The sequence below is a fragment of the Mustela erminea genome, chromosome 1 (genome assembly GCF_009829155.1).
Source record: "Mustela erminea isolate mMusErm1 chromosome 1, mMusErm1.Pri, whole genome shotgun sequence".
In the NCBI taxonomy this organism is placed as follows: Eukaryota; Metazoa; Chordata; class Mammalia; order Carnivora; family Mustelidae; genus Mustela; species Mustela erminea.
Genome location: NC_045614.1, coordinates 161371616 through 161392790, shown reverse-complemented (window position 1 = coordinate 161392790; position 21175 = coordinate 161371616). Strand labels below are relative to the sequence as shown.

At 38.3% G+C, this 21175-nt stretch overlaps 1 long non-coding RNA gene across 4 annotated transcripts in view; it reads right to left on the bottom strand.

Moving 5' to 3' along the window:
• The window catches only part of LOC116594113, a 47559-nt gene extending 27135 nt beyond the window's left edge, over positions 1–20424 (bottom strand). For all 4 annotated transcript variants that reach the window (XR_004287056.1, XR_004287052.1, XR_004287057.1 and 1 more), the window contains exon 1: positions 20226–20424. This is a non-coding gene — a long non-coding RNA (uncharacterized LOC116594113). The remainder of the gene's footprint in view (positions 1–20225) is intronic.
• Positions 20425–21175: the final 751 nt, after the last annotated feature.

Genomic DNA, 21175 nt, shown 5'->3' with positions numbered 1-21175 from the left:
GAAATACATGTAATCAGATTTATACATAAAACCAGAAGAAAATAAGGATGCCAGGGTGGCTCGGTCTGTTAAGTATCTGATTCTTGGTTTTGGCTCAGGTCATTAGCTCATGGGTTGTTGGACTGAGGTCAAGGTCAGACTCTGCGTTTAGCAGGGGGTCTGCTTGAGGATTCTCTCCCTCTGCCCTTCCCCCCACTCTCTTTCTTCCTTTCTCTAAGAGAAATAAATCTTAAAAAAAATAAGTCAAGCAGAGAAAGACAATTATCATATGGGTTCACTTATATGTGGAACATAAGGAATAGCATGGAGGACATTACGAGAAGGAAAAAAAAAATGAAGAGGGGGAAATCAGAGGGAGAGATGAACCATGAGAGACTATGGACTATGAGAAGCAAGCTGAGGCTTTCAGAGAGGAAGAGGGTGGGGGATGGATTAGCCCGGTCATGGGTATTAGGGAGGGCATGTATTGCAGTAAGCACAGGTGTTACATGCAAACAATGAATCATGGAACACCACATCAAAAACTAAATGAAGCACTGTATGGTGACTAACAAAACATAATATAAATAAATAAATAAAAATTTTAAAAAACAAAATAAATCTAAATTTGTCTCTATATATCATACTTGATTTTGTTCATTTTTGTTTTCTTATTTCTCTCCTTTTCTCTGACTCTCATACTAAAATTAAGAATATTTGGCTTTTAATTTTTAACAGATCACTGCTGACTATCTGCTATAGACTGGAGTTTTAAGAACTAGCTTCTTATAAAAGGTGTGGCACTCACCTTATCCCTAAAGACTATGTCCATTGGCTGCTTTCCAGAATATGCTCTCTTACCAGTTTCCTCTGAGCTTCTGTTTACTCAACTACAAGAAGGAGACCAGGATTCCTGTTTCACATGGTGATTGTAACAATCCAATGAGACTATCTGCATAAAAACACAACTGCCAGACACTACAGATATATTGGTTTCCATGCATTATGAGTGTGGTCCAGCTGTGGGGAAGACAAAAAAAGATAGACACAATTGGATTCAACTTGAAAGCTGTCACAAGAAAATCTCTCTTGTAAGCAGCCCAATGTCCCATGATAAAGAATAACTGACCTACTCAGTTACATTTAATCCATATCTATGACCACCTTTTGAGAATATACTGTGGTAGAAACTAGAAATACTGAGATAAAACCGATGCAATTCCTGCCCCAAAGGGCCCCATGTGAATCTTCTTGGAGCTTTGTTCATTCACTTGATTTTTCCCTCCAGCAAATGTTCATTGACTTTGTTGTGTTCACAGAGCCTGTGCTAAGTACTATCACTAAAACAAAGAACAGGGCGCTCTTTATCTTTGACAGTTTTATGGTGTACAGCAAAGCAAAATAAAACCCTCTCTTACCCTCTTTCTCTATTATGAAAAATAAATACTGATGGCCTAAACTTCACCAGCCACTTTTTCCTCAATTGCTTTCAGTTGGGATTATAGATCAACTATGAATCTTAAAGACCATTAAATTCATAAACACACACACACACACACACACACACAGAGGCACATCTTGAGATATATTATGTGTCCAGTTCCAGATCACCACAATAAAGCAAATACTGCAGTAAAGTGAGTCATATAAACATGCAGAGAAGATTTCTGTTTACACGATACTATAGTCTACCAAGTGTGAAATAGCATTATATCTAAAAACAATGTACATATATTGATTAAAAAGGACTTCATTGCTGGGGTGCGTGGGTGGTGCAGTTGGTTAAATATCTGTCTCTTGGTTTCAGCTCAGGTTGTGATCTCAGAATCATGAGATCTAGTCCCCAGTTGAGCCCCGCGTTGCGCCCCATGTCAGGCTCCAAGCTCAGGGCAGAGTTTGTTTAAGATTCTCTCTCCCCCTCCCTCTGCCACTTGTGCTCTCTCTCCCTCTCCCCTAAATAAATCTTAAAAAAAATACTTTATTGCTTAAAAATGCTAACCATAATCCTTTTGCTAGTGGAGGATCTTGCGTTGATGTTGATGGCAGCTGACTGATCAGGGTGGTGACTGCTGAAGGTTGGGGTAGCTGTAGCAACTTCTTAAACAGGATGACATTGAAGTTTGCCATATCAACTGACTCTTTTTCTCATGAATGATTTCTCTGTAGCATGTGATGCTATTTGATAGCCTTTACCCACCTTAGAGCTTCCTCTCAGACCTGTCACTACTTTGGCAAATAGTTTATGCGATATTTTAAGTCCTTTGTTGGCATTTCAACAATCATCACAGCATCTTCACTAGGAGTAGATACTATCTAAAGAAACCACTTTCTTTGCTCATTTATAAGAAGCAATTCCTCTTTCATCAAAGCTGTATCAGGAGTTTAAGGCAATTCAACTGCACCTTCAGGCTCCACTCCTAATTCTACTTCTCTTATTTCCCCCACATCCACAGTTTCTTTCTCCACTGGAGTCTTGAATCCCTCAAAGTCATTTATGAGGTTTAGAATGAACTACTTTCAAACTCCTGTTAATGTTGATATTTTGTCCTTTTCTCACTAATAACAAATGTTTTTAATGGCATCTAGAATGGTGAATCATTCCCAGAAGGTTTTCAATTTACTGTGCCCAGTTCCATAAGAGGAATCACTATCTATGGCAGCTACAGCCTTATGAAATGTATTTATTAAGTAATGAGAGTAGAAAGTCAAAATGACTCCTTGATCCATGGGCTACAGAATGGGTGTTGTGCTAGCAGGCATGAAAATAATATTAATCTCATTGTATGTCTCCATTAGAGCTCTTGGGTGATCAGGTACATTGTCAATGAGTACTAATATTTTGAAAAGAATCTTTTTCTGTGAGCAGTAAGTCTCAACAGTGAGCTTAAAATGTTCATCAAATTCATGTTTATAATATTCATAATGTTCATAATTCACAATATTCATAATTTATAAGTTTCAGGTTAAAAATAAATGTGTTATCATTGAGGCTTTGTTGTTCTACTTCTAGAGCACAGGCAGAATAGATTTAGCATTAATTCTTAAGGGCCTTCTTGTTTTCAGAATGGGGATACCTGGGTGGCTCAGTCAGTCAAACATCTGCCTGTGGCTCAGGTCATGATTCTGGGGTTCTGGGATTGAGCCCTGAACTGGAATCTTTCCTCAGTGGGGAGTCTGTTACTCCCTCTGCCCCTCCCATAGTTCATGATCTCTCTCTTTCTCAAATAAATAAAATTAAAAAAAAACAATAATAAAAGAATTTTCAGAATGGTAAATGAGCACTGGTTTCAAACTCAAGTCACCAGATACATTAACCCCTAACAAGACAGTCAGCTTGTCCTTTGAAATTTTGAAGCTGGGTATTGACTTCTCTCTAGATATGAAAATCCCAGATGACATCTTCTCATAGAAGGCTGGTTCAGCCACATTGAAAAACTATTATAGTATAGCCATATTTATTAATGATCTGAGCTAGATTTTCTGCATAACTTGCTGCAGCTTTCTCATCAGCATCTGCTTCTTCCCCTTGCCCTTTTATGTCATGGCAATACCTTCTTACCTTAAACCTTATGAACGGGCTCTGGATTAGTTGCTCTGGATTGGTTTGTGACTTAAGGGAATGTTATGGCTGGTTTGATCTTCTATCCATATCAACAACAAAACAGTTCACTTTCTTAACATTTGCGCTTTTATAGTAGTAGCACTTTAGTCCCCTTCGAGAAGACATCTTCTGTATTCACAATGTGGCTGTTGGTACTAAAAGCTTAGCTGTTAGCCCATCATGGCTTTCATTATGCCTTCCTCATGAAGCTTAATCATTTCTAGCTTTTGACTTAAAGAGAGACATGCGACTCCTTTACTTGAACACTTAGAGGCCATTGTTAATAGGCCTAATTTCAACACGGTGTGTCTCAGAGAATAGGGAGGCCCAAGGGGAGGGAGACTTATAAAAAATGCAGTATCTATGAGGCCCAGTAAAGCAAAGGGCAATAGAACAAACTTCCATTTTATACTCTCACAGTTCTGGTTAGCCCTGCCCTGCTGGCTGGTCACACAATGGGAGGGATTGTTTACAACGGGAAGGAGTGAGAGAGATTAGGTTAGAGAGAATGGACAAAGGACAATGGACAATGTGCCTGTGACTGCAGTGCCTAGGAAGAGTGGCGAGCATCCACACTCAAAGATTTGGCACTGACGTGCCATCCTGTCAGCATGCTGGTCTTTCCCCACACTTCCAGTGTGACAGTGTTCCGGCAGGAGGCACAAACACTTGTAAGCAGATAATCAAAAATAAAATCCCCACTACAAAGAAGAGTGCATAATCCAGAATAATGAGATATTTGAGGAAGCCAACACAAAAGAGAGAGAGCAAGCTCAATGAATGGAAGAAGCTCCAATGGAGAAATAGTTAATAGAGCAAGCTAAATAAAACTTTGAAAAAGATAATAAAACTCAAGAGAGTTGAAAACAGCTATTACAGTAAAAAAATAGCAAATTACAGGTCTTGAAAATTAAAAATGTGGTTGTTGAAATGAAAGCTTCAAGAGGTTGTCTGAAGAGTAGAGCACACACAGCTAAAGAATAGATCCAGAATTTTTTTTAAAGATCTTATTTATTTATTTGACAGACAGAGATCACAAGTAGGCAGAGAGAGAGAGAGAGAGAGAGGAGGAAGCAGGCTCCCCGCTGAGCAGAGAGCCCGATGCGGGACCCAATCCCAGGACCCTGGGATCATGACCTGAGCCGAAGGCAGAGGCTTTAACCCACTGAGCCACCCAGGCACCCTTAGATCCAGAATTTAAATAACCGTTTCATAGTAGTTCCCAAGAGTAAGGATAGAACAAATGGAGGAGAAACGATATTTAAACAAATGATAAAAGATTATTAATCTAAACTGAGAAACACATAAGTCCTAAGATCAAAAGTCCTACCAAAGGCCTCTCAAGAAAGAGAAAAGACTACATCACTTATTGTGCAATTCCAGAACACTAAAAATTAGGTGGAAAACCCTAAAAGCTTCCACAAGATAAAAACAAAAAATTATTTATAAGTAGGCAAAAATTAATTGATATCAGTCTTCTAATAAATAACACTGGGGGCAATATGATCATGAAAAAATCTTCAAAGTTTCAAGAAGGTAAATTTGAGCCTAGAATTCCAATCTTAGCCAAGATTGAAATTAAATATTAATTGAAGATGAAATTAAAATATTTTATACATGGAAGAAATCACAATATTTATGACCAAAACTTTTATTATAAGAACTTCTTAAGTATATCATTGAGGAAAAGATCATTCCTAGGAGAAAGTGTGGAATTCAAGAAGCAATGGTAACCAAAGAAATTACTAAAACTTATTGTAAACATAAATTGATTTGCTAAACAGAAACTTCCATGTGATAATAATAAAGTACATAGAGAGGTGTAGGAAGAGAGCAGCAAGATTTTTAAATGCACCCATTTTCTTATCCAGTTGAACCATAGAGTTACTAATTAAGCTTAGACACTTAGAAAAATATACACTAATTACAAGGAACAAAAAAATTAAACTTTACAGAATATAATGAGAATATCAAACATTGAAACAAGTTGAGGGGAAAGGGGGAGGACACGGGGAGGGGGAAAGGGGAAGGGAGCAACCTAAGGTAAACTAAGTAAAAAATATGAAGTATTTTCTACCCATTTCTTGATTGGAGTAAGTTCTTTATAGATTTTGGATACTAACCCTTTATCTGATATGTCATTTGAAAATATCTCCTCCCATTCTGTCAATTGTCTTTTGGTTTTGTCCACTGTTTCCTCTGCTGTGCAGCTTTTTATCTTGATGAAGACTCAATAGTTCATTTTTGCCTTTGTTTCCCTTGTCTTTGGAGACGTGTCTACCAAGAAGTTACTGAAGCTGAGGTCAAAGAGGTTGCTGGCTGTGTTGTCCTTTAGGATTTTGATGGATTCCTATCTCACATTTAGTTCTTTCGACCATTTTGAGTTTATCTTTTTTTTGGTATAAGAAAATGGTACAGTTTCATTCTTCTACATGTGGCTGTCCAATATTCCCAGCACCATTTTTTGAAGAGACTGTCCTTTTTCCATCAGATATTCTTTCCTGCCTTGTTGCAGATTAGTTGACCATAGAGTTGAGGGTCCATTCCTGGGTTCTCTATTCTGTTCCACTGATCTATGTGTCTGATTTATGTCAGTACCATTCTGCCTTGATGATTACAACTTTGTAATGTAACTTGAAGTCTAGCATTGTGATGTCACCAGTTTTGATTTTCTTTTCCAACATTCCTCTGGTTACTAAGGGTCCTTTCTGGTTCCATACAAATTTTAGGATTATTTTTTCCAGCTCTGTGAAAAATGTCAATGGTATTTTGATAGTGATTGCACTGAATATGCAGATTGCTCTAGGCAGCATAGACATTTTGACAATATTTAGTCTTTTAATCCATGACCATGGAACATTTTTCCATTTATTTTTGACTTCCTCAATTTCTTTCATAAGTATTATATAGTTTTTAGAATACAGATATGTTATGTCTTTGTTTAGGTTTATTCCTAGGTATCTTATGGGTTTGGGTGCAATTGCAAATAGGATCAATTCCTTAATTTCTTTTTCTTCTGTCTCATTGTTAATGTATAGAAATGCAACTGATTTCTGTGCATTGATTTTATATCCTATCATGTTGCTGGATTCATGTATGAGTTCCAATGATTTGGGGGTAGAGCTGTTTTGGTTTTCCACATAAAGTATCATGGCTTCTGTGAAGAGTGAGAGTTTGACTTCTTCTTTGCCAATTTGAATGACTTTTATTTCTTTGTTGTCTGATTGCTGAGGCTAGGACTTCTAGCACTATGTTGAACAGCAGTGGTAATAGTGGATATCCTGCTATGTTCCTGACTTTAGGGGAAAACTCTTAAGTTTTTCCCCATTGAGAATGATATTCACTGTGGGTTTTTCATAGATGGTTTTTATGATATTGAGGTATGTTTCCTCTATCCCTACACTCTGAAGAGTTTTAATCAAAATGATATACTTTGTCAAATGCTTTTTATGCATCTATTGAGAGTATCATATGATTCTTTTATTAATGTAGTGTATCACATTGATTGATTTGTGGATATTGAACCACCCTTATAAATAAATCCCACTTGTAATAAATCCCACTTGGCCCTGGTGAATAATCCTTTTAATGTACTATTGGGTCCTATGGGCTAGTACGTTGGTGAGAATTTTTGCATCCATGTTCTTCAGGGATATTGGTCTGTAATAAATAAATTACAGTAATAAATCGCACTTGGCCCTGGTGAATAATCCTTTTAATGTACTATTGGATCCTATGGGCTAGTACGTTGGTGAGAATTTTTGCATCCATGTTCTTCAGGGATATTGGTCTGTAATTCTCCTTTTTGATGGGGTCTTTGTCTGGTTTGGGGATCAAGGTAATGCTAGCCTTATAGAAAGAGTTTGGAAGTTTTCCTCCCATTTCTATTTTTTGAAATGCTCCAGAACCTTAGGTATTAGTTCTTTTTTAAATGTTTAGTAGAATTCCCCTGGGAAGTCATCTAGCCTTGGACTCTTCTCCAAAGAAGACATACATATGGACAACAGACACATGAAAAAATGCTCAACATCACTCAGCATCAGGGAAATACATATCAAAACCACAATGAGATACCACCGCAGGTCAGAATGTCTTAAATTAACAAGTCAAGGAACTACAAATGTTGGCAAGGATGAGGAGAAAGGGGAACATTCTTACACTGTTGGTGGGAATGCAAGCTGGTGCAGCCACTCTGGAAAACAGTCTGACATGGATGGAACTAGAGAGTATTATGCTAAGCTAAATAAGTCCATCAGAGAAAGACAATTATGATTTCAGTCATATGTGGAATTTAAGAAATAAAACAGAGGATCATATGGGAAGAGAGGGAAAAATAAGACAAAATCAGAGAAGGAAATGAACCATAAGAGCTTCTTAACTATAGTAAACACACTGAGGGTTGCTGGAGGAGATGGAGTGGGGGGATAGAGTAACTGGTTGATAGACATTAAGGAGGACATGTGATATAATGAACACTGGGTGTAATATAAAACTGCTGAATCACAGAACTCTACCTCTGAAACTAATAATTCACTACATGTTAACTGAATTTAAATTAAAAAATAAAAATAATAAAATATGAACTATAAGATAAGGAATACCTTAATCAAATCACTAAACCCATCAAAAACAAATGAGTTCTATTACTCCATTTAGACAGAAAGTCCTTTTTTAAACCCAGGTATGTATCATTTAATAATATCTATTGTGGAAAAAATCAAAATAGCAGTTGTCTCTAGGAGTTGGGTATATTGATTGGGACAGGCCACGAGGGAAATTTCTGAGGTAATAGTGGTGCTCATATCTTGATAGGCTTTGAGCTAGCTAGATGTAGACATTTTTCAAAACTTGGTAAATGATGAGTATACCTTTGAGCTTTGAACACTTAATTGCATACAAATTTTACATAAAAAACTCTAAATAAACATTGGTGTCTAGTTAATGATATGCAAATTAAAGTATTTAGCTGGAACTCACCTTGAAATGTATCAGTAAAATAAATGGATTAGTGGATGGATAAATATGGGGTAATGCAAGTATAGTAAAAGACTGCTGGTAACAAATGTTGATAGCTAGCACTATTCATATGGTGGAAAAGAGGAAACAAACTGTCTGCCATGGACTCAATGTGGCCCCCAAATTCAGATGCTGAAATCCTGCCCCTCCACCAATGTGATATTATTGGGCACTAGAGTCTTTGGGAGATGATTAGGCATGAGAGTGAAGCTCCCATAAGCAGAATTATAAAAGAGCCCAGAAGCTGTCTCAGCCCTACTGCCATGTGGGGACCAGAGAGAAGATACCCATCTATGACTAGCACATGTTCATCAGACACCAAATCAGCTGTTCTTCAATCCTGAATTTTCCAGCCTCCAGAACTTTAAGAAATAAATGTTTGTTAGGTCACCCAGTCTATGGTATTTTTGGTTATAACAGCCTGAATGAATTGAGACATAACCCAAATATTTATCAACTGATGAATGCATGAACAAAATGTGGTATATCCAAATAATGGAAAATTATTCAGTTACAAAAGGAGCACAGTAGTAATACATGCTACAGCATAAATGACCCTTGAAAACAATACTATGCTAAGTGAGGAAGCCAGACAAGCAAAGCCACATATTGTATGTTCCCACTTATATGAAATGCCCAGAATAGGCAAATCTATAGAGACGGAAATAGATTCATAGTCGCTAGGAACTGGGGAATGACTGCTAATGCATATGGGGTTTCCTTTATGGGGTGATGGAAATGTTCCTGAATTAGATAATGGAGATGTTGCACAATCTTGGGAACCCATGAAAAGTCACTTATTTGTACACTTTCAAATGGTGAACTTTATGTTATGTGAATTGTATCCCAATAAAATAACCCAAACAAATACAATCTTAAGCTGCTAAGGGTACAATCTAGAGAATGGGTACATAGCTGCCAACCTTAAAATCTTTTCAGTTTCTCTATCTGAAAATGCAAAAAAAGAAATGTTGTGAAAAAAAATTAGGGGCCTGACTTTCCTGATGTTAATCTCTATTTCATGGCCTGAATCTTAGTGATCTTTCTTGCTTAGCAGAACGTTGAATCTGATTGCACCATGACTCACTCAGTTCACTTTATTAAGCCCTAACACTCAGGCAGGCACAAAAGAGACACAAACGTGGCATACCAGCTGATTTTAAGAGACACCCAGCACCAGTAGCCTGGAAGAGCAGACGTCTACCTGATCACAAGAACGCACTTTCCACACCTTGGAAGAGGAGACTGCAAGACAGAGGAATCCAGTCAAGGACTCCAAACCAGAAGGAGGCAAAAAACAGTGAAGGAGGAATGAAAGTAGCTCCAAGGGCCACTAGCCAGCCAAGAGACTTTGACGCTAAGCCACACTTTTGCCTCACTCCATGATTTTGAAATTGTTTCCTATGAAAATAGACCCAATTCTCCAAATGTGACGGGCCTAGGATTTGTAGAGAAAATTGAGAGTTTCTAGATGGAAGGTGAGAGTGGAGAGAAAAGGAATTTCTATGCCTCTAAATTTTGTTTTCTTACAGGATAAAAACCTGTGGCAGTAGTATCCCCATGACACATCATTCACCATGATGTAAGCCTCTGAACAGATGCAGACAACTTCACATCTTTAAGATACATTAATGTAAAATTCATGTATTTTGGAGCTTAGATATGATCCATTTATTGAGTTCCTATAAAGACATGTCTGACATCTGGAAACTTACAACACCCAGAAGTGACATTCCTCTTGTGTGCTGAATTGATTAACATTGGAATGCTAATTATTTCCTCAAACATTTTTCCCTTCCAACTGTGACAACAGGTTCTTCTAGATTTCTTATTGAATGGATATTCTTATTAGAAGTTCCTTGTAGGGACACCTGGATGGCTCAGTGGGTCAAGCCTCTGCCTTTGGCTCAGGTCATGGATCTCAGGGTCCTGGGATTGAGTCCCACATAGGGCTCCTTGCTCGGCAGAGAGTCTGCTTCTCTCTGTGCCTCGCCTGCTTGTGCTTTTGCTCTCTCTCCCTCTCTGACAAATAAATAAATAAATAAATAAATAAATAAATAAAATCTTTAAAAAAAAAAAAAAAGAAGAAGAAGTTCCTTGTAAAAGGGTGTCTAGGTAGCTCAGTTGGTTAAGTCTCTGCCTTCGTCTCAGGTCATGATCCTGGAGTCCTGAGATCGAGTCCCACATCAGGCTCCCTGCTCCACAGAGAATCTGCTTCTCCCTCTGACCCTCCACCATTTCATGGTCTCTCTCTCTCATTTTGTCTCTCTCTCAAATAAATAAAAATATTTAAAAAAAGAGGTTCTCAGTAAAGAGAGAAACATTAGAAAGAAGAAAATACTTGTATTTGAAGAAGTGATGGGTAAGGCATTGAAAATCTCCTCTGGGGAGGAATATCATGGGTAGCGTCAGAATCTGGTGCTACCAATAGTTAACCCCCTTCCTTTCCCTGTTGATTTGGACAGTTAGAGAGTTAGACTCACAGTAGACTGATAAAGATCAAAATATCTCTATACTACAACCAAAAGCAGGACTGAAGTAATAGCTTAAGTACGCAGCCGCAATGAGTTTCTTAGTACTTCACTGTAGACTTAAACTGAACCTCTCACATGGTTAGCCTCTCCCCCCAAGGCCCAGCCTGATCCCCAGCACTAGGAATAGAAGAGCAGATTCTGATGAGCTTGTTGGCAGCAGGGCAGAATCAAAGTTCGTTTTCATCTCACATATTCACTAGCTAGATATATCACCCCACCTCTTGTAGGAAGGTGTGAGGAAGGAAGAATTACAAGTGTTTTGTACATGACATTCTCTGCTGAATGGAGTAAAATGAGAGTTCATTTCCATTTTCATACATATAAGAATCAGAGATTCTGTGTTCTTCCATTAGATATCATTCTATCCTCAATGGATTTTTATAATCATCTGCATTCTATGACATTTTACCATTTACAAATATCTTCCTCATAATCACCTCATTTGGCTCTTATAGAGTTCTTCTGGGAACCTGGGAGCTTGAAACAGGAATTCTCCATGTAACTATGAGCACTGCAATTCTAAGATCTACACATAGATTCCCATGACACTACTGTTCTAAGATTTGAGATTATAATAAACGTCACATTTGTCATAACATTTTAGGCCCATTTAACTTCAGCGTAGGGCCATATGGTCCCAAAACGAAAGAGGCATTAAGAAGCAGAGGGTGAAATGTAAGTGGGATTAGATAGACACAAGTAACCAAATGAATCATCATCCATCTTCTTTTCCATTAGCATTGATAATCATGCTGTCCAGAACCTGGGACTCCTTTCTTCCTAACACTTCTGGTCTGGTGACCAAGTTCTGACACATCTACCTCCATTCCCTCACTTACGACCTCACCCTCTACACCTACCACCATAGGTTTAGTTTCAGCCTCATCATCTGCTCATTGGTCTCGCCAGCTCCAGAACCCTACCTTAACTTGCCCATCTTCTCTACAGAAACAATGACCTTTTAAACATACATAAATCTGTTTACAACCTTTCCTCATTCCCAGCAGAAGATGCTGTTAATGTGGTAAACCTACAAACAGTTCAATTCACCCTTTCCTTAACACTTCCAGCTTAGGGGCACCTGGACAGTTCAGTCAGTTAAGTGTCTGACTCTTGATTTCAGCTCAGATCATGATCTTGGGGTCCTGGATTTGAGCCCTGTGTCATTCTCCACTCAGCAGAGAATCTGTTTCTTTCTTTCTCTCCCTCTCTGTTTACCTCTCCCCCTTCTCACCTCCACACTCATGTTCTTTCTCTAAATTAAATAAGTAAGTCTTGAAAAACAAACAAAAACAAACAAACAATACACTCACAGCTTAAGAGGCAACTGAGTTCCCTTAACTCCCCTGCCCCGAATAAGGGCCATGGTGTTTAATCATGCCACTGGCTATGAGGAATTCTATTGAATGGCTTCCAGAAAAGTTTTACTATTTTAGTAAAGAGCATCTATGCAGTAAATCCTCCCAGTACCAGCCCGTGTGAGCTCTAAGACAGAGAGAGAGAGAACGCTAGGAATATTATTCCCTTGCTCTGAAATGTTTTCACAGAAATCGTATAATTGCATTCTTCTCTAATATTGTGACCCCTTTGCAAGTGCCCTTTCCTTCTTCTATGATCTTGAACTGATTCCATTTATTACCTTTCTGACACAAACTGCTCTCCATGGCTGAATTTTTTGATTCAGCAGATGTACTGTTTATCCACATAGCTGTTGAGAACAACAGTTATGCTCATGGATTCTTAATTTGTTTCCCTCAGCTTTATAGAGATATAGTTGACATATAACATTGTGTAAATTAAAGGTATACAATGAAATGATTTGGTACATGTATATACTGCAAAATGACTACCACAATAAGGTGAGTTAATACATTCAACACCCCCAACATAGTTACAATTTGTGTGTGTGCATGAGAACTTTTAAGATCTATTCTCCTGCAACTTTCAAATATATAGTATTGTAATCTAGAGTCACCATGCTATACATTCTACCTTCAGAACTTACTCATCTTATAACTAGAACTTTGTACACTTTGACTGCCTTCACCCATTTCCCTATTCTCTTCAACTCCCTGATTTCTGGCAACCACCAATCTGTTCTGTTCTTTGAGTTTGATGTTTTTAGATTCCATGAATGTGTGAGATCATCAGTATTTGTCATTCTCTGTCTGACTTATTTCACTTAAAATAATGCCCTCCATTTTCATCCACAGTCTTGTGAAGGGCAGGAGTTACTTCTTTTTGGCTAAATAATATTCCATTGTGTGTATCTATCATATCTTCTTTATCCATTTATTTGTTAGTGGACACTTAGGTTGTTTCTACGTCTTGGGTATTGCAAATATTGCTACCACAAACATGGGAATGCATATATCTTTTCAAGATAGTGATTTCATTCCCTTTGGCTATATACCCAGAGGTAGAATTGCTGGATCATAGGGTAGTTCTAGTTTTAATTTTTTGAGAAACTTTCATAATTCTTTCCACAGTGGCTGCACCAATTCACATTTCTACCAATAGTGCATGAGGGCTCCTTTTCTCCACATTCTTGTCAGCACTTGTAATCTCTTGTCTTTTTTATACTAGTCATTCTGACAGGAATGAGGTGGTATTTCATTGTGATTTTGTTTCTCATTTCCCTGATGATTAGTGATGTTGAGCATCTTTTTGTGTACTGTTGGACATTTATATGTCTTCTTTGTAATAATATCTATTCAGTATGTTTGTTGTTTAAAAACATCTGGGTTTTTTGCTATTGAGCTGTATGAGTTTCTTGTATATTTTAGATATTGAGGTCACTGTTTAAGCTCCCTGGTTATGTGAAACCAGAGGTTATACTTAACAGTTAGCCAGTGTTGTTGGCCTGGCTCCCTGCCTAAGAACAGCTGCAGGATGAGCTCTAAAGCTGCTCAGATTCCTTGGTCATGCTTCCAGATCAAGTGGCACTAGAGGTCATACTCAGCAGTTGAGCAGGACTCCCAATCTGCTTTCCTGATAGGTTGGGGTTATAGAATGGGCTCATTGCTTGCATGGCTTGTTGACTAGAGACCTAAATTAGGCAGAACTGCTCACCAAGCTTCCTGGCCAGCTGTGACCACTGCTTGGGCTCTGGCCAGAGCTATTGGCTAGGAACTCTGTCCTCTGAGATCTCAGTGCTATTACTATAAACCCTGTTCCCACTTCTCCCTATTTTATCTTATCTTATTATCTTTTCTTATCTTATCTCTCTATCTCTATCTTATCGCCAGTGATTTCCCCCAATGATCCTCAAGGAGGCGAGACCTGAATGGGGCTCCCAGGAAGTGTCCCACAACTTTGGGGGAACTGTATATCCACCTTGGGCTTCCTTTATCCACTAGGAAAAGCGTAGGCCCAAGGGGCCCTCTCAGTATGGCTTAGAGCCAGTCTGGAGGAGGGGAGATGTAGTCAGTGCATAGCCACTTCTCTTTCTTCTACTACCCATCATTTGCATCTTCAGATCTAGAAATAGATCCAGTAGAGTCCTCATTTAACTTCCTGTCATATTCAATAATTGAATAACAATCCAACCCTTCAAATCTTTTCTTCAACAGCTTTTGAAAAACAAGGTTTTTGAATACCATTACAATTTTTTTAATGGAACCACTGCTCCAAGAGTGAAGAGAAGGGTGGTATAGCAATATCGTTCTTCGTTGCTCATTTATATACATTGGTAGAAGAAAAACAGGTACTGAAAAAATAAATTCAACTGAGCCAAAATGATGGATATTTTGCTCTTCCAGACTCTTAATTGGATTCTCTGAGATTACTTCTAGATTACAGGGTAAGCAAACCCATTATAGTACAGTCCCCAGCCCAGTTCAAACCACTTGTACCCTCACCTAAGACTACGAGTAATGGTAGAATGCAATCCACTAGCCAGGTAACGCACAGGCCTTTGCCTTCAAGCAATCTTAGTCAAGCCATTTCAATGGATTTCTTACTTGTAGACAAAGGTGTGGTTTCTCATCACATTAGTCAGCAGTAACTAAGGGGTTGCGTCATCCGTAACTCAACAGTGCATGACCTACTTTATGCCTGTTCATTTCACCCGGATAACTCCTACCTAGGGATATGACTAAAACTGGCCAACTCTCCCAATCCCTTTCTGAGCCAGCGACTGGAGTTTTTGATGAGTATCTACATGATTCACTTTAATTTTTTCTCTAAATTTCTACAGGGAATTGTAAATCTGAGTTCCTCATATAGGGATATTCCTTATATTCATGTAGGCCTCATTTGCCTGACCATAGAGCAACGCCCCTGGTTATAGCCACAGAGTTTCTATCTAAAGCAATACCAGAGGATGGGAGATTTACTCCACTGCCAGTGTTAAATACACAACCCTCAACTCTGCCCTTTGTGTGGATTTGTGGTGCCTTCTTCTCTCTTTAAAGTGCTACTGATTTCCATACAACAATGTGGCTTTAATCTGAGAACTCAGTCAGAGAACAGTGAGTGAACAAGGCCAGCAAACCTGGTCTTTTCTCAGCTGGGATAAAAATCATGAGGTTCAGACAGCAATGAAGCTAGGGAGTCCTCATAGGCCTTATCACTGTCCTTATAGGCAATAAATCAGCTTGCTCCCATATGTGCTAGACAGGCAATAAATCAGCTTGCTTCCATATGTGCTGGACATCCCTGGACGTCCCCCTTTGGTATGCTCTTGATATACAACTTCCACTTAATGCCAGAGTCTTCTGTGTTTATTCTTCCTTACAAGACATGAATCATATTACTGGCCTCAAATTTCTTGATGCTTTTCTATGGTGAGGTCAGTTTTGACCTCAGCCAAGTAAGAAGATAGAAACTATTTTTCAAATGGGCAGTTTTTAAGCACAAAACTTGAGAGGTGTCCATTGAGTCAATATATTTTATTTTTGCCAAAATCTCCAATTCTGTGTATATTGTGGTTGCTGTTATTTCTAAATATCATCTGAAGAATAGAATGAGATTTACATGTGCCATTGCTTTCTGTAATTTTTTTAAAAATTTATTTCTTTATTTATTTGTCAGAGAGAGAGCACATGTGCACGAACAGGGAGAGGGGCAGAGGCAGAAGGAAAAGCAGGCTCACTGCCAAGCAAGGAGCCCAACGAGGACTCGATCCCAGGATCCTGGGATCATGACCTGCGCCGAAGGCAGATGCTTAGCTGACTGAGCCACCTCTCTGTAAGTTCTTTTAACATTTATTTCTGCTCAAAACACTCTTTCAAATTCTTTTTTTTTTTTTTTTTTTGGTGAATTATGTCCAATAAGATTTCTAGGATAGGAATATGACTTTTTCCCAAACCTCAGTAGCCAGTGCTGCTTGCCTGTGATATACTTGTTTATTGGCAGGGTCTCCAAGAGATAACTCACTTCTCACAGTTTAAGGAATGTTGCCAGTTGCTCTAGTCCACATAATTCCCAGATTGGGCTGGGCCTTCAAATTTCACAGCAGTTATCAGCCACCATTTTCTTGTAAGGGTTCCCATAGCCCTTAGGCCTCCTGAGAATCCTCAGGAAAGAATCCTTTCTCATGATGGTCAGGACTGAGGTGTTTTCACTTGCTCTTAATAGTCATCAGGTCTAATCTCATCTCATTAAATTATGACAATATGTCAGCAAATTTAAATATTTCTGTGCCAAAACAGTAAATGCACACCGGTTTCATCCCATGGGAATGCCAATGTGCTCAGCTGGACTTCTAAATGGAGACTGAAAAGAAGTCCTCAAGACCTAAAATGACATACTAATTCCCTTTAGCCTTTCTAAATTGTCTTTACCACATCTGATATTGCTAAAGCTATGAGTAAAACAAGTTTTATGGAGGGAGTACTTTTCAGAATGAATATATAAGAGAGAGTATGAAGTAAAAGGGAGTAGTAGGAAGAGGTAATCATGTTGTGGCCTCAGGTACAAAATAGCCTGGGCTGGATCCCTAGGGGTGAGGGTGCCTGGAACATAAACTGCACCACCAAGTTGTTCCCTTTGAGATCAGGGGTTGGTCTGTCATACCTAGTATCACCTAGTCACTCATTGTCTGTAGACTGGTGAGGAAGTTGGTAGTCTCTCACAATGGTGACTACCATCATCCAAGGGCAATTTTCTAAGGAAGTAGGCAGGTAGGGCACTGTGAATCATTAGGAGTCCACACTTACAACAGCTCAGGGATGTGTGTTATTGCTGGGAAACCCAGTTGGGAGGGGTTGCAATGCCATCCGTATACATGCCCTATTCCGTCTCTTTCTCAAAGCATACTTGACTTGATAACTCTAATAATGTATTAAAGAGGAAATGGAAAATCATTTAGAAACGAGGTTGAGGAACTGACAGGTGCACACATAATATGAAGGAAGTTGATGGTATGTTTTGAGTCACTCAGGGTCTCCTCAGACAGGTGGATGCAGACAGATTCTGTAAGCGTAAGCCTACTGACAAGTATGGGAACTCACCAAATAGAGCAGCTTTTTAGCAGGCATTCCTTTTTGAAAAATCATTACCGGTGCCCAATCAGAGGTGATTTTTAAAAAATGTTTTGAATATAGTTGTCACACAATGTTACATTAGTTTCAGGTGTACAACATAGTGCTTCAACTTATTTATACATTATGCTATGTTCATCACAGGAGGTAATTTTGGCATAAGATCTGGGGCCAGCGTTTCTTTATTTCTATATAAAGGTGAGAAAATTGATCTCCAATGTACACATTGTTATTTATTACAAGAACTCCATCAATACACCCCTAGTGTTCTTGCACTAATTTATCTCCAGATTGCTTCTCTCTTTTGGACTCTAAGTTCCTTAAAGGTCGAGTGTGTGTCTTACCCATTTTTGTGCTTTATTCCCAGTTGAAAATCAGTGTACTTGTGCTGCATAAGTGAAGAACTAAATGGAGTTCTGAGGAAATGTTCTAAGAGTCCACAGTTCCACTGGCATGAGTCATCATTACTGTGGGAATATGTGTGTAGGATTCTAGGGTACTTTCAGGTTTTCAGGGAATGATTGCTTCTCTTCCAGTAACCATCCATCATAATTTATGGAGGCAGTTTCAGTTTTCAAGTTTCGTTGGCTCACCCCACTTTCACTTCCTCGGGATCAGCAGGCCAAAGCTGAGTTCTCATTATGGCTTGATTCTTAAACACAAAGGGTAAAGGGTACAGACAGGAAATACGTAGTCCAGGAGATTTCCCAGCTTAAGCAGAAAGAAATTCTTTTGGAAAAATTAAACGATATCTAATTTTTCTTTGGAAAAATTAAACGATATCTAATTTCCTCTTTGACTGAAAGAATGAGAAGTGAAAGTAAACCTACATATGTGAGTATGACAGAATAGTTTTTAAGGTTATTGATACTGCATTTTAGTTGAACAGAACCTAAAAAAATCAAGAATTTAAGTCTTTTAGCTTCAGAAATTAAGTGGTAATATTGAGTGTTTTCCTTATTAACAATAAACTATGTTTTTCCTTGGGGGGTGCAGCAGAAGCTTTATTAAAATGCCAAAGTGATTTATTTTTGGAAATTTGCCTGTATTAGGGCACTTCACAAAAACAGCACCAATAGGAGATATACATATGTATGCACATATATCTCTTATTGGCTCTGTTTTCTCTCTCTCTCTTTATATATATATTATGCTATGTTCTCTCTCTCTCTATATATAATATGTTATGCTCTCTCTCTAAATATATAAATATTTATAATTTATATTTTATGAATTTTATAAAATTTTATAAATATATATACATATATATATTTAAAGAAAGAGAGAGATTGATTTTAAGAAATGAGCTTACATTTTGTAATGAAAGATTACCTTTACATAAGGCTGGCAAGTCCAAAATCTATAGGGTGAGCTGACAGGCTGGGAAGAGTTGATGTTGCAGTTTTTGTCCAAAGGAGATCTGGTAGCGGAATCCTTCTTCTTCTGGGAAGATCAGTCTTTTTCTGTCAAGACCTTCAACTGATTGGATGAGGTCCACCTTCAAATTATGGAGGACAATGTGCTTTCCTCAAAGTCTACTGATTTAAATATGGATCTCATTGGGGCACCTGGGTGGCTCAGCGGGTTAAGCCTCTGTCTTCAGTTCAGGTCATGATCTCAGGGTCCTGGGATTGAGCCCCTCATACGGCTCTCTGCTCAGTAGGGAGCTTGCTTCCTCCTCTCTTTCTGCCTGCCACTCTGGCTACTTGTGATCTCTGTCTTTCAAATAAATAAACAAAATATTTAAAAAAAAATGGATCTCATCTAGAAAATACCTTCACAGAAAGTTCTAAAGCAATATTTGACCCAAAAATCTTCATATTATGCCCTAGACAAATTGACACATTAATCATCGTATTGTCCCAATCCTTTATAAACCTGCCAAGTATTTTGCTGCTCCCCTCATGTTTCATAGTATAATTTCTCCTATTCTGAACCTTATGCATTTATTGCCAGGTCACCATTTAATTCTTATTCTTAAGTTTTCCTGGTTCAGTGTATTTCACACATCAATCACATCCTTCCCTGAATTAGTTAGAAAGTAAAATATTCTGTGCTTTGCCCCCTCTATGATTCAAACATAATTATTTGGGGAGTTATGTTTTAAGAATTCTGAGGTTAAGGTCATAGCAATGAAAAGCAACAATGAGTGAATAACCATAAACTCATCTGACACTGCGAATGTATGATTCATAGGATAAAGCTCACAATGAAGGTTACCACACACACCACTAATCAAGGGAAACCAGTCAGAAAAATTTGGGGTATATAATTTCAATGTTTTTCCCATCCCAAAAGTTTATTTTGAGAAGATAGCATTAGTTTAGAGGTTTGGAGGTCTTTTAAAGGAGAATATATATATATATATCAGATAACTTAGGAAATTGAATGTTTCTCTTAGATTAAGCAGTCCACCCAAACCAGATAAATAATGAACTGTGAACATGCTTAGAGCTTTCTTGCTTCACAATTTTGTTAATTTTTCTCCTTAACCTGAACTTTCACCTGCCAAATTCCAACCCCCTCCCCATCAAGGCATTAAAAAAAGAAAAAAGAGAGAAAGAAAGAAAGAAGGAAGGAAGGAAGGTCACATTTTCTTCAGCCACTCACCTGTTATGGACAAACAGATTGTTTTTATCTCTTGCCTCCATGAATAATACTGTAGGACTGCAGATATCTCTTACCAAGACACTGATTTAGTCAGATGAGATCACTCACCGGCAGGGATGTGGTGATCCACGCACAGATTACTGTGAGCGCCACCCATTCCTTGATTTCTAGCTGACCACAGGATGTCTAACCCTGCCAATTCTTCCAATGTTCCCTATGAGGCAAGACAGAAGTGATGTCCCAGTGAGCATTCCAGAACCCAGGGGAAGCTGGGTACCAGCCAGCTTTCTGCTCCTCACTTAAGAAGAGAGATGCCTTTTACCATGGCACTCGGCCAACCTGGTGAAGGGACAGTGTAGTCAAAAGTGAAACTACTCCATTTAACCCTTCTGATATGGCTTTTCTAGGTTCTTTTTCCTCAATAGACTGCTTGGTCTTACCTCCAGGTTCTGAGCTTTTCACAGAAGCATTCTTGTCTGCGGATAGGTGCTATTTGATTTGTTTGTGAAGGAAAATAGCGCCAAGGACCACCCATTATGCTGTTTTTGTTGATGTCACTCTGAGAAGTCTGTTACTGTTTTTGTTAAAACCTTTAGGAAGAATCCTGTAAGATGTATTATATTAAGTCTATCCCTGGAAGAGAATCCATGTTTCATCAGGATAAAATTTTACACAGACCATATGAGTCAATTGAGGAGCAGTTAATGATTGAGAATAGTGACAATTTGAGATTTTGGTCACTGTTTCCTCTTCGAATTACTATTTTAGTCACTATTAGCTCTGGAAGAACAAGCATAGTTTTTCATATTATTGGCTATTATTAAAATCCAGGAACTATCTCATATTTTTATTAAATGTTATTCTTGGATTTAGGGTTGTTTTTTTTTCTTCAAACCTTTGCTTATGGTATCCTGTGTTAATTAGGAGTAATAATTTGGATGAGATATTGT